Raw genomic sequence first — 13,011 nt, forward strand, 5'->3', positions numbered from 1 at the left:
GTGCGGGAATCTACCTCTAATGCATGATGGGGAGAAACCTTGATGGAGGTGCCAATCCAATCACCTTTCAAACCCTCTCGGCATTCAAAAAGGTGCTGTGTGTGTTTTTACCCGGGTAATACTCAGGTATTAGCAATACTTTGACCTAGTGTTGTTAGAATTCATTTTGAATTGCTTCGTTTCTTTTACACGTGTAAGTTTGAGCTTTTGTTGTCTCTGAACGCACTGTCTATCACATATGTTATCTTATGTATATTTGTTTAGGTAAAATAAGCCTGGTTCCACGCCATAGGTTTGCAGCTGGTTTCTTTCCCTAACTGGGGCACTGTATTCATTATAATTGTGTGTTCAAATAACTAACTGACCTCGGCTGTGGTATTTTGGGGAGGGAAAGGCTGATATCTATACCTTTGAACCACGTAATCCTTTGAAGGGTCTCAAGAATGTGGGGAGTCAGGCAGCTGCAGAAGGGAGGCAAGGACAAGGCTGGAAATGGAACCAGTGTGTGGAAACTGATTAACTCCTTAAAATATCTGTATGACGTATATCATTAGTTACACATTTTATGTATCCTTTGATGTATGAGTATAAATATCACTGTTAAACGCTTTATGGCAGCACACTTTACTTCGGGCCTGGGATGCCAGTGGTAAACCTGTCCTCTTTGCTGCAGCAAAAATAAACAGACCTTTGGTCATTGATTTTTCACTCCGGCTCTCCGTGTCAAAACTCCTTTGTAAATGCATTTGTAAGTATCTGCAAATATGTGCATTTGACAATTTGGCGCCCGAACAGGGACCTTCCAGTGGATATCTTCAGTAGCTCTGTCACGAGACGTGCTGCCAGTGGGGGGACGCCGTTCCGGAGGTGTAGATTCCAGGGGCCCCTGCACAAAGACTTAGTTTCTGAAGCAGCTGCATCTTATCCACCGGGCAGGTTTCCCCCCGTTTTCTCATGATGTCCCAGCGAAGTCCCTGAAACATCGGTGTTTATCTTGACGGATTAGTCTGACACGGGCGGCCGGAGAGAAATCCAGGAAAAAGCAGATAGTCAGGTAAGACTGTTCCTCGCTGGCTATTTGTCTGCTTTAACTTGCATTTGAGAGAATAATTGTTTTTGGATAACTTATCATTTTTGGGAATGATTAGTTCTTGGTAAATTTGCATTTGTACAAGGTACCATTTGACAATTTGTATTACATGTGTTTTTCTTGTTTGAGTAATTTGCCCAGGCCTGGAGCAATTTGTAAGTTGGTAAATATTTGAAAAGGTTTTCTTTGGTGCACATTTGAAAAAGGGTTTTTTTTTCGGTGCAGGTTGCATTTTGAAATTTGGTGCGTGTTGCATTTTGAAAAATTAAAAGGTTAGATATGGGAAATAAGAAATGTTGGCAAGGGTTATGTCTTTGTTTTCGCCGAAATCATGTGCCACGTTTAGATAAAAAGCAACCCATTCCAAAAGAGGGAACACCAGGGTGGGACATGTTAAAGGATTATGGTTTAGAGAATAATTTGTATAATAGTATATGGCGCAAATATACTAGACATTGTCCTGACCTCCAGTGGCCGGAGGATGGGTCTTTTGATTTAAAGAAACTAACCTACCTACAGGAATGTTTGTTTCATAAAAAGGCTAGACAACATATGTTTGAAGTATACAGAAAATGGGAAATTGAGGCCACCAAAAGAAAAACGAAGTCAGATAAACTGTTAGAGAAGGAGAACCGGAGAACCATCATGCAGAAAGCCGCCCTGTACCACCATTCCCAAACCCAGAAAAGAATTGAGTCTGAAGATAGAGTCCATAGGGCCCAGGTGGAGGGAAGTTATGTATCAAAGCCAACAGAACCCAAACATGCATTAGAGGAAGATGAGGTAATGCTACAGCTATTAGATAATAGCCCTACTGCACCTCCACCTTACACACCCCCTGCAGTAGCCCAACCTATCATGGGGGCACAGCAACAGCAGCAAGGGCAAGGGCACAATTTGGGAAATCCAGGTGCACCACTACAGCAGCATGTGCCACAGCCACCACAGCCTCTAGCTCAAGCCACCCAAATAGCCCAAGTCCTAATCCCTCCGCCACCTGCCCCACCACTACCAGCCAACACTGCAAGGTTACCAATAATGTCCCCTGCCCCTAATACCCCAAATGGACAACGCCGACGGTGCACAGCCACTCACTCACTTTCACCCATATGGAGCACACATATGAAGTCGATTTCGCCCCCTGGTACCCGCTCCACTATTGGGGATTGGGAAAAACGGGTTATCAAGGATCAGTCAGATAACTGGATGTCACATCTTATTTACACCCACACCGATATTATGGACACAATACAACAGATGTCACATTTTGGACAGCAATTAGCACTGTTGTATATGATTGAAAAATTGGAGAGGGATTGGAAGTCTTGGATTACAGATTCTACCCCTCTCCCTTATGAACAAGAATTAAACCAATTATGGCGGGACAGTAGGGCTTGTATTCTTGATAGTAGCAGCATAAATGAGGGAGTACGCATTTGTGTCATAGCCAGGGAAGATGTTCTAAATAGATATGACAAGGGGTACCCAATGAGGGAAGTGCACCCTGATATGCCCACTGCAGCTGCAGTCGCAGCAGCAGCTGCCGCCGGACAACCAGCTCCCGTGCCGGTGGCCCAATTTGTTCATATACCATGGAAAAGGGAGGAGGTAATGGCTATAAAGAAAGACTTGCCAGACCCTCGAAAGAATCCAGCTGGATTCTATCGGGACCTTAGAACTGCCATTTCCACCACAACCATGACACTCAAAGACATTGACTATTTTTTTGGTGTTTTATTGGGTCCTGAAGTTTGGCATAAAATTAGAAGAGTAGATGATGCACCTACTTTGGGAAATACATGGGGGGGTTTAGAAGCACATGAAGCACAAAGGGCACCAGGAACCCTGCCGCATCAGGATATTTTAGATTTACCTAATCGGATATTGACTAAGTTAGAAACTGTTATACCTCTTCAGACTGTGGATTGGGGAAAGCTTGCCACTTATAAACAGAAAATAGGTGAAGATGTCCCAGATTATTTTACTCGAATTGAACAAGCGTTCATAGATTTTAGCGGTCAAGACCTCGCCACCGTAACAGGTGTCACACTATTTGTAGAACGCTTTGTTAATGGCCTTCTACCTGAAATATCACAAAAATTAAAAGCAACAGAGAGTTCGTGGATGACGAAGGGACAGGCAGAGATTTTGCAGATGGCGCAATACTATGAGAGCAGGTACAAGGAAGAATTAGAAAAGAATGAGAAGTCAGTAAAAGAATTGAAGAAAAAGGTATTATTACAGCAGGCATACCCTCAGCGGGATGCAACCCCTCAGCAAAGGGGTGGCCCACCAAGGGGACGGGGAAGGGGTCGAGGCCGAGGTGCATCTGCACCACCCCAAGACCGCCGATTAAATATCAACCAATGTGCCTACTGTAAGCAGGATGGACATTGGCGTGATACTTGCCCATTACTGGAAGGAAGACAAAGTATGTCACTTCATAGAGGGAACGCGGCAGGTAATGCACGAGGACGAGGAAGAGGTAGAACTGATCAGAATTCGCAGAATGAGAATCAGGTCCCGCGTAACACTAATATTTTTGACAATGCATTTGAACGACAATATTATGCTGATGATTTCTTTTCTGAATCCTACAATTATTAGGACAGCCACAGACAGGGCCAGGGGCGAGTAAGTATTCCTGTAGATCAAAATGGTCCCTACATTGATGTAAAAATCGAAGGAGAGGGCCATAAGTTTCTTCTAGATACTGGTGCCACCAGAACATCTATTGCACATTCTGCAGTCCCCGGGGCTCCCCTGTCTGGGCTTCATACCACATCAATTGGGATTTCTGGAATCCCCGTGGTGAGCCCCATCTCAACACCTATGAGAGTAACTGTAGGCCCATTTACAGTACACACGCCACTCTCTTTAACATCAGGTTGCAATGAAAACTTGTTTGCATTAGATTTGTTAAAGAAATTAAATGCAGTTATTCACTGTTCAATGGATGGTGTCTATGTAACTATGGATAGTGTTTCCCCAACTCGGTGCATGTTCTCACAGGAATACGACTTACCCCCAGAGCTACAGGAAATAGACCCTCGCTTATGGGCCAAAGGCAAGAATGATGTAGGCATTATGGATATCGACCCTATTGTAATAAAAATCAAACCAGGTGCCCGGTTACCTCGTGTTCCTCAATACAAATTACCTAAATCAAGCGAAAAAGGGCTCAAGGCAGTCATATCTGATCTTGTGCATGCAGGTGTCATAAAGGAAATAGTGAGCAGCCCATGTAACAGTCCAATCCTTCCTGTTGTAAAGAAACGAAATGATGCTAATAGATTAGATGGTGAGCAATCATTTACTGATAACACAGTATATCGATTAGTTATTGATCTCCGAGAAATTAATAAAATAGTAATTCCCCAGTTTCCCGTGGTCCCAGACATGAATAGTCTTTTCACCATGATCCCACCCTCTGCGTGTTTTTTCACCGTAATCGATTTGAAGAATGCTTTCTTTAGCATTCCAATTGCCGAAGAATCTCAATATTTGTTTAGCTTTGCGATTTTTGGTAGATCATTCGCGATGACAAGAATTCCACAGGGCTTTGTTGAGTCCCCGAGCATATATAGTCAATGTCTTAAACGTCAATTAGACCAATTCAATCCACCTACAGGCTCTGCGTTGTTGCAGTACATTGATGATATTTTAATTGCCTCAGATTCCATGACACAATGTAAGACTGATACTGTTGCATTATTACATCATTTAGCACCTCTGGGCCATAAGGTGTCCCTTCCAAAATTGCAGTATTGTAGAGAGGAGGTCACCTATCTAGGACACCTCCTCTCTAAGGAGGGAAGGAGATTACATCCAGACAGAATTAAATTGGTTCATACAATGACTGCACCACGCACCCCTTCTGAAGTCCGAGCATTTTTGGGATTTACATCTTTTTGCAGACAGTGGATTCCAAATTTTTCACTTATAGCAAAACCATTGACTGCTCTGACACTTTCAGATGTGCCCTCTCCTGTACCTTGGACTGACAAATGTGAGGAGGCTTTTCAAGAATTAAAAAAGGCGATGTGCTCTGCTCCTGTATTGGGTAATCCGGATTACAGCAAACCATTTGTTTTATTTGTGCATGAAAAGCATGGCTGTACATTGTCTGTTTTGACACAGGCCCAAGGTGGGAGACAACGCCCTTGTGCATACTTCTCTTCCACCTTGGACACTGTGGCGCAAGCTTTGCCTACTTGTCTTAGAGGAGTGGCTTCTGCAGCAGCTGCGGTGAAACAAAGTGAAGGGTTTGTTGGTGGCAATCCGCTCACTGTGATGGTTCCTCATGCCGTTGATATTTTGTTAAACAAGACACAGACGCAGCACCTCACCAGTGCTCGTCTAACGGGTTATGAATTAACATTGTTCAGTCCAAATATTACTTTGAAGCGGTGCAATGTCTTGAACCCAGCTACGTTACTACCCCTCCCTCAGGACAATGTGGAATTTGATCATAATTGCATTTTTGCCACTGAGGAAGAAACTAAGGGACGGGTAGACTTGACAGACACTCCCCTATCTGACCCACAGGGAGAGCTGTTTGTAGATGGGTCTTGCTTCAAGTTACCAGATGGTACGACCACTGCAGCCTATGCCGTCACCACAGTCAAAACAGTGGTTGAATCTCATAGAATCCCGCAAAATTCGGCACAGGCTGCAGAATTAATTGCCCTCACCAGAGCTTGTGAAATAAGTGAACATCTTAGTGTTAACATCTACACTGATAGCCAATATGCGTTTGGAGTAGCTCATAATTTTGGGCGACTCTGGGCGAATAGAGGCTTTATCACGTCACATGGCACTACCATCCAGCATGGCAACTTGATTGTGACACTTTTGACTGCTCTCAGTCTGCCCCGTCAGGTCGCAATCATTAAGTGTAGTGCCCACAAAAAAATTACTGATGATATAGGACGAGGAAATGCTTTTGCAGATGCTACAGCGAAAGCAACAGCACGAGCACCATTTGACAATGCATATGTTGAGAGTAGCATCAAGGGAGAGCCCCAGTACGAAGTATTAGAAAATACCATGCAGTGTGTGAGAGATATTCAAGCAGAAGCAACAGCAGAGGAAAGGGAACAGTGGGAGAAGAACGGTAGACTAGACAGTGAGGGTTGTTACACAGATGACACAGACAGAAGAAGATGGATGTTACCTAATTGCTATGTACACGCTATGGTTACTATGGCCCACAGTCCTGCACACATCAGTGCCCAAGGCATCAAGACAACTTTGGACCATGTTTGGAGTAATCCTCTGATATCCAAAGCTGCTAATAACCTGGTTAAAAGTTGTATGGTGTGTGCAGTGCACAATGCAGGAAAAGGGACCCCTACGCCCCCTGGCCACTTTGCCCCTCCTGATCTCCCTTTTGAAGCTATACAGATGGATTTTATCCACATGGAACCGTGTAACAAACTGAAATACGTGTTAGTGGTAGTATGCATGTTTTCAAAATGGATAGAGGCCTACCCATTAAAAGACAATGGTGCTCTCTCTACCGCCAAAATATTACTAAAAGAATATTTTCCTAGATACGCCTTGCCACGATTAGTCTGGAGTGACAATGGCAGTCATTTTTCTAATGAGGTAATGGAGAAGGTCTGTACCGCCCTTAACATCAAACATCGATTTCATGCTGCAAATCACCCACAATCAGCGGGCCTTGTAGAAAGGTATAATTACACCTTGAAGAGCAAAATAGCTAAGATTTGTGCTGAGACCAACTTAAAATGGCCAGATGCTTTGCCCCTAGCATTAATGTCCATCAGGATGACTGCCAGTAGCAAGTCACGATTATCCCCCTATGAAGTTGTCATGGGGAGGCCAGCCAATATCTGGGGGGTACCACGACCAAAGAAGCTTTCTGAAGTGCAATATCCTTTGTTTGTAGATTACTGTAAACAATTGACTAAAGATTTGCGTTTGATCCACCAACAGGTCAAGGCCAGCCTACCGACTCCTCTTGAAGGCCCTGGTCACCCTTTTAAGCCAGGGGATTGGCTTATGACAAAGAATTTTCAAAGAACCAACAGTCTTCAGCCCAGGTGGCGGGGGCCAGCCCAGGTACTGCTTGCAACACAGACAGCGGTGAAAGTGGAAGGAAGGAAAAACTGGATACATGCTAGCCACTGTAAGCGTGCACCAATTCCACTACAGAGTACTCTAACAGCAGAATTACCATTGTCTCCTGATTACAGCGAAGTAGGGAGACAGGAAACACCTCCACAGGTTTCAAGTGCTACTTCTGCTCCTGAGGTGACACAGCAGCCCAGTGACGAAGAGTTGCTGTTTGAAGATCAACAAACTCATCGATACAACCTGCGTCCTCGCCCATCCAAATGAACAGAATTTTGAAGGTGCGTAAGGTGGTGACCCCTACGAAAAGCTACATTTACATCACCCTGATAGCTCCTAGCTTGGAATTGCAAACTGAGGTCTCTTCTGAATGGCCAAGGAATCCTTTGCTCAGCAGAATACGGCACGCCTGCCTTCGTGAAATACAGTTCCCCGCTTTCACCGCCACCGGCATTTCCGATGCCATTGATGTACCAGCATTTAAACGAGCTATCCTCACTGTTGTTACGCACACTTTGGGCGACGAGGTTGTAAATGACTGTGATGACTAAAATTCCAGCACGAACACGGGTGACTAGCCTGTGCAACGACACCAGAACATTGGTCAGAACAATTGTCTCAACGAGAACACAAGTATAGTGGGATGCAGTTTGTGCAACGCTATTCAAGCAGTGGGTAAATGGAGCTAACAGTTCTGTGACTGGCGAGAAAGAAAAAAAAAAACCAAGTACCAGTTCTACGGAAGCGGCCAGCCATTAGGGTTGGTGCGGTTTGTAGTCCCAGCGGTAAAAAAAAAAGGTGCCCTTTTTCTGTTTAAATACCCAAGCACATCACTGATCTGGTTGAAAATTGCTGGCCTCCGCCCTCATTTTGCTGAGACACTGAACGAAACTGACAAACTATACTGAAGACTAACTTTGAAGTATCGCGACTTACTCACTGGGAGTTGAGACTCACCAGGAGTTAAAACTTGAAAAGGAGAAGCTAAGGGACCTAGGATCAAGCCAACCTCTATTGTCCTGTATTTGAAAAAAAAAACTTGTTCATGGACCAACCAGTGCAGCCTAACTGCTAGAGTGGAAAGCACGGCGGTGCTGAACCCTAGTGGGTGTGAACATTGAAGGAAAAATTCACTTATCTGTATCTATACGTATATGATTATTAGTATAGTGATATCAATATTTTGCATTTACATATTTGGTAATTGTGTGAGTATATTTTTGAACACGCGTAGGCGGTTGAGACGAGTAAAACGGTATCATAGAAAAGTTGTAGGACCAAGAAGAAGAGCACAATAAAATTATGAAGATATATCCATTTGGCAGGACAAATATCCCTCTAGAGAATAGGGAAGAGTGGCCTTATAACTATTTCTACAAAACCATAATGAAGTACCTAGTGACCCTTATGTTAATATGTATAATGTCCAGTGGTGTTGCATCATTGTTGCAAAATCCTACCTTACATCCATTGATAAAGGTTCATGGAAAATTAGCGGAGACATTAAGTCTCACTGACTGTTGGATTTGCCGGCACTTGTCTAGACACCCCGAGGATCCTATAGGCCTTTATGAAGTACCAGTATCACCAAGCGAATATGAAAGAGGGGAAGTGTGTCTTGTACCAAATACCACTTGGAGATGTGACCAACAAGAATATCAATGGTACCCTAGGTGTGCGGTGCTCCCTAATACCCAGGCAGAATACAAGCTCTCCCCGATGCCTGGAGAGAATGCCACACTTAAAATGTTTCCCATATGTTTTGGTACCTATTTTTATGGGAAAAACCCAGAGGCAAAATACATGGGAAAGATCCCTCCTGAACAGTGTGTTTACACTTTGTTATTTGATATAAAAACAGGGAATTGGGATCTTGAAGGAGAGGAGAAAATAGACAGAAATTGGACAGCGTTAATTAATGGGACTCATCAAAATTACACTGTGAAATATTGGAACCTGACTGTGGGAGAAAATGAGATTCTAGTAGATCCAGAAGGATTGTTATATGATCCCTCCAGAGAACAAGATAGAAATGGGAAAAATTCACCTGTAATATTGTCCCGGGTTTTCCTTGGCCCCCTCTGGACGGCTAGATGTTCATATGTTGCACCCTGGGCAAATGTATCATTGCTAAATACAATCTGGGAAGATTACAAATATTGCAATAATTCTGAGCATGACACCCCAGAGGGTGTAGGATTGCCTCGAATAAAATACAGCATTATAAATTCACAAATCCAGGGAGGCATGTACTTCGTATGTGGAAGAACTGCATATAAAGTACTGCCTCTAAACTGGGAAGGGATATGTTCACTGGCATATTTGGCACCCAACATTACTGTGATATCAAATATATCATCTTCCCAGCCCCTTAACATGGGGAGTTTTGCACATAGGTACAAACGAGGGACACCCATACTGGAGGAGCGAAAGAACTGGGTATTTCAAGTATTACATGTTCTTATTCCCGGATTTGGAATTTTCGATTTACAACTGGCAATGATGAATATGTCAGCTGAATTAGCCATTGCATTTAATGCCACCAGAGAGGCCATAGGAAGTATACAGGTAGAGATAAACTCTGCAGCCCAATTGGCGATACAAAATCGGCTTGCCCTAGACTTGATTACAGTACAACAAGGAGGAGTATGTGTTTTAATCCAACATCAGTACCAGCAAAAGTGCTGTTATTTTGTCAACAAGTCATCAGAGATAGAATTGGATATTGGGAAAATAAAAGAAGCAGTACAGGTATTTGAAAAGGGGGGCCAATATGAAGGAGGCGATTGGAGTTTATCATGGTTATGGTCTTGGTTTGGGGGGTGGGGCTGGTTGTTTAAAGACATACTTTTTATAATAATAGCTATTGTATTAAGTTGTTTATTAGTGCAGTGCTTACCTGCTCTCTGTTCCTGTTTAAAATTGTGTAAACTTCCGCCAGTAAAAATACTAGAAACCAATCGAGCTATGATGCAGAGAGAAGAGATAACTTCCCTAATGGCTATTGACCCCACTGTCCTCACTACAGATACTGGTTGCTCATACCCATCGGTTGTTTATGTCCCCATGAATGCAAATTTCAATGAAGTGGGAGTAAAATTCAACATATATGAGGAAATTTAGAACTATTCAAAACGTTTATTATGTTCAGAAGAAAAAAAAAACTCAAAAAGGGTCGATTGTTAGAATTCATTTTGAATTGCTTCGTTTCTTTTACACGTGTAAGTTTGAGCTTTTGTTGTCTCTGAACGCACTGTCTATCACATATGTTATCTTATGTATATTTGTTTAGGTAAAATAAGCCTGGTTCCACGCCATAGGTTTGCAGCTGGTTTCTTTCCCTAACTGGGGCACTGTATTCATTATAATTGTGTGTTCAAATAACTAACTGACCTCGGCTGTGGTATTTTGGGGAGGGAAAGGCTGATATCTATACCTTTGAACCACGTAATCCTTTGAAGGGTCTCAAGAATGTGGGGAGTCAGGCAGCTGCAGAAGGGAGGCAAGGACAAGGCTGGAAATGGAACCAGTGTGTGGAAACTGATTAACTCCTTAAAATATCTGTATGACGTATATCATTAGTTACACATTTTATGTATCCTTTGATGTATGAGTATAAATATCACTGTTAAACGCTTTATGGCAGCACACTTTACTTCGGGCCTGGGATGCCAGTGGTAAACCTGTCCTCTTTGCTGCAGCAAAAATAAACAGACCTTTGGTCATTGATTTTTCACTCCGGCTCTCCGTGTCAAAACTCCTTTGTAAATGCATTTGTAAGTATCTGCAAATATGTGCATTTGACAGTGTTTGGCCCTGTGAGCTTGCCATGGGCATTATGTGCACGGATTATATGCCTCATGTCGCTTTACCCCAATTCATGCTGTTTGGCCGAATTATTCAATTGCAGTACGTGGACCAGTTGTAAAATTTATATTGTTTTGCCATATGTGCTTATCACTGATAAGCCTGCCTTACTTGCACAATCGTACTAGAATTATGTCTTTTGGGAGTGTCATGCATCCACAGTGATATCTTTCTATGATATCTGTGATTTCTAATGCTGGGAGTTTTGTGTCCCTCTGTACAAGGAGTACACTTTTGGAAAGCGCATTTCTTAAGCAAAGCATATATTGTACTTATGTGATCTTGGTATGGTGTTACATATAATATAGAAGCATATTTTTATATAATCCTGTGTGGAGGTTCTTTTTTGGTGTATTAATTGTATCACTGGTGTGAGTGGGTTGCACAAACGCTTTACACATGAGCTCTGGAGATATGCCTGACTGCTCTGTGCCAAGCTACCTGGGGGTGAACACAGGTTATCTTTGGTGCACAGCTTACTTGCCTTGCCTAGAGTGTGGGTTCTGCCTGGCTTAGGTGCATACACTAGCCAACCAGAAACCCAGTTCTAAGATATAGAAAGAGGAGATACAGAGCAGAAAAATCGATGTTTCTTCTTGTTACACCATCCTTTGGGAGGCATAGCAATTTCACGCAATCCCAGGTTCACAAAATTGTGTGAATTCCATCGGTTGATGCATGGTAACACCCATGTTCCACCCATGGAATGCCTCTCAGAATGAAATGTAATGCAATTCAGAGCAAGCCGCTGTTTTGCATTACATTTTATTTAACAAAACCACTCAAGGTAGCCCAATTTGCCCCTTGATTGGCTTTGTAAATACGTATTAGTGGCCCCTAATGTGTAGGGTTTTGGAGACAATCAGCACATTCCCACACACTAGGCATTTGCTTTGCCACAAAGTCTTAGTTGATTGGGATTTGCGTGACATCTTATGGGTACGTGAGCTAATCTTCCCCTAGTAATGCCATAATGTCGATTGACGCAAAGTGGGTCAAAGTGGATTTGACACTGTGAAAAGGTCACTTATTCAGAGATCCAAATAGCTTTTCTCCCAAAGAGCAGATCACAGTTGCTACTTTATGTCATTTGCATCATGCTACCACCCGTGCAAAGCTTAAGTAAATCTTAGCCTATTATGTAAGGGTTTTTGAGCCTCATCCTCATATGTTGGAAAGGACATTAAACTGACCCTTTATTTCAGTCATAATGTATTCAAAATACTATTACAGTGAACAGTCGTTTGGCACCAGACCTTCTTGCCCCTTCTGTACATCTTCTTACATTAGATGCAGCACAACAAGAACTGCTGTCAGGAATCTGTGTTGGCATAACAACATGCTGACCAAAACGTATAATAGACAGTCATATAATTATCTAGAATTGGACTTTCTTAGTCCTGTCTCCCTAAAGCACTTTACTCAGGACGAGGGAGATTTAGTTCTAAGGATGTTTTTTCAGAGCACATTTAAATTGATGACCATGGAGAACCTTATAGATGCAGTTTCTCAAAAGAGCTCTAATAATTCTGCCATGAGAGTAAGCATGAGTTTCCCAGCAGCAGTCACTGAAAATGCTGTGTTATAAAAGGCAATAGGAGATGGGGATTCAGTTGATTAAAAGAGGGAAATGTCAATTATGCTGATCAATGCAGCAAGTATGACTCATTTACGTGGATAGCCTTTCTGTTGTTTACAGTTTTCAAGAAATTGCATGGGCTGATTATCAGAATTTAATAACAACAATGCCAAACATTAACTTGAGAATGTGTTTCTGAAATAATAAAATGCATAGGCTAGAGAGGAATGAAAAAAGAAACTGAATATGGTACTAGGCAACCTTAATACAGTAAACCTAAGAAATCTATTAGACAGTGTAGGAAAGTACCATCTTCCTTGGCATGTCACACCCATTTTTACCTGTATTTCAGTGTGTTTTTGCGTGTCTCACTGGG

General features: G+C 42.6%; 1 long non-coding RNA gene across 1 annotated transcript; it reads left to right on the forward strand.

Moving 5' to 3' along the window:
- The first annotated feature begins 170 nt into the window (after positions 1 to 170).
- Positions 171 to 10,925, forward strand: LOC138283825 (uncharacterized). The gene is made up of 2 exons (XR_011201318.1): positions 171 to 1,054; positions 7,052 to 10,925. It is a non-coding gene; the product is annotated as an uncharacterized lncRNA (long non-coding RNA).
- The last annotated feature ends 2,086 nt before the right edge of the window (positions 10,926 to 13,011 follow it).

The sequence above is a fragment of the Pleurodeles waltl genome, chromosome 3_1 (assembly GCF_031143425.1).
Source record: "Pleurodeles waltl isolate 20211129_DDA chromosome 3_1, aPleWal1.hap1.20221129, whole genome shotgun sequence".
Classification (NCBI taxonomy): Eukaryota; Metazoa; Chordata; class Amphibia; order Caudata; family Salamandridae; genus Pleurodeles; species Pleurodeles waltl.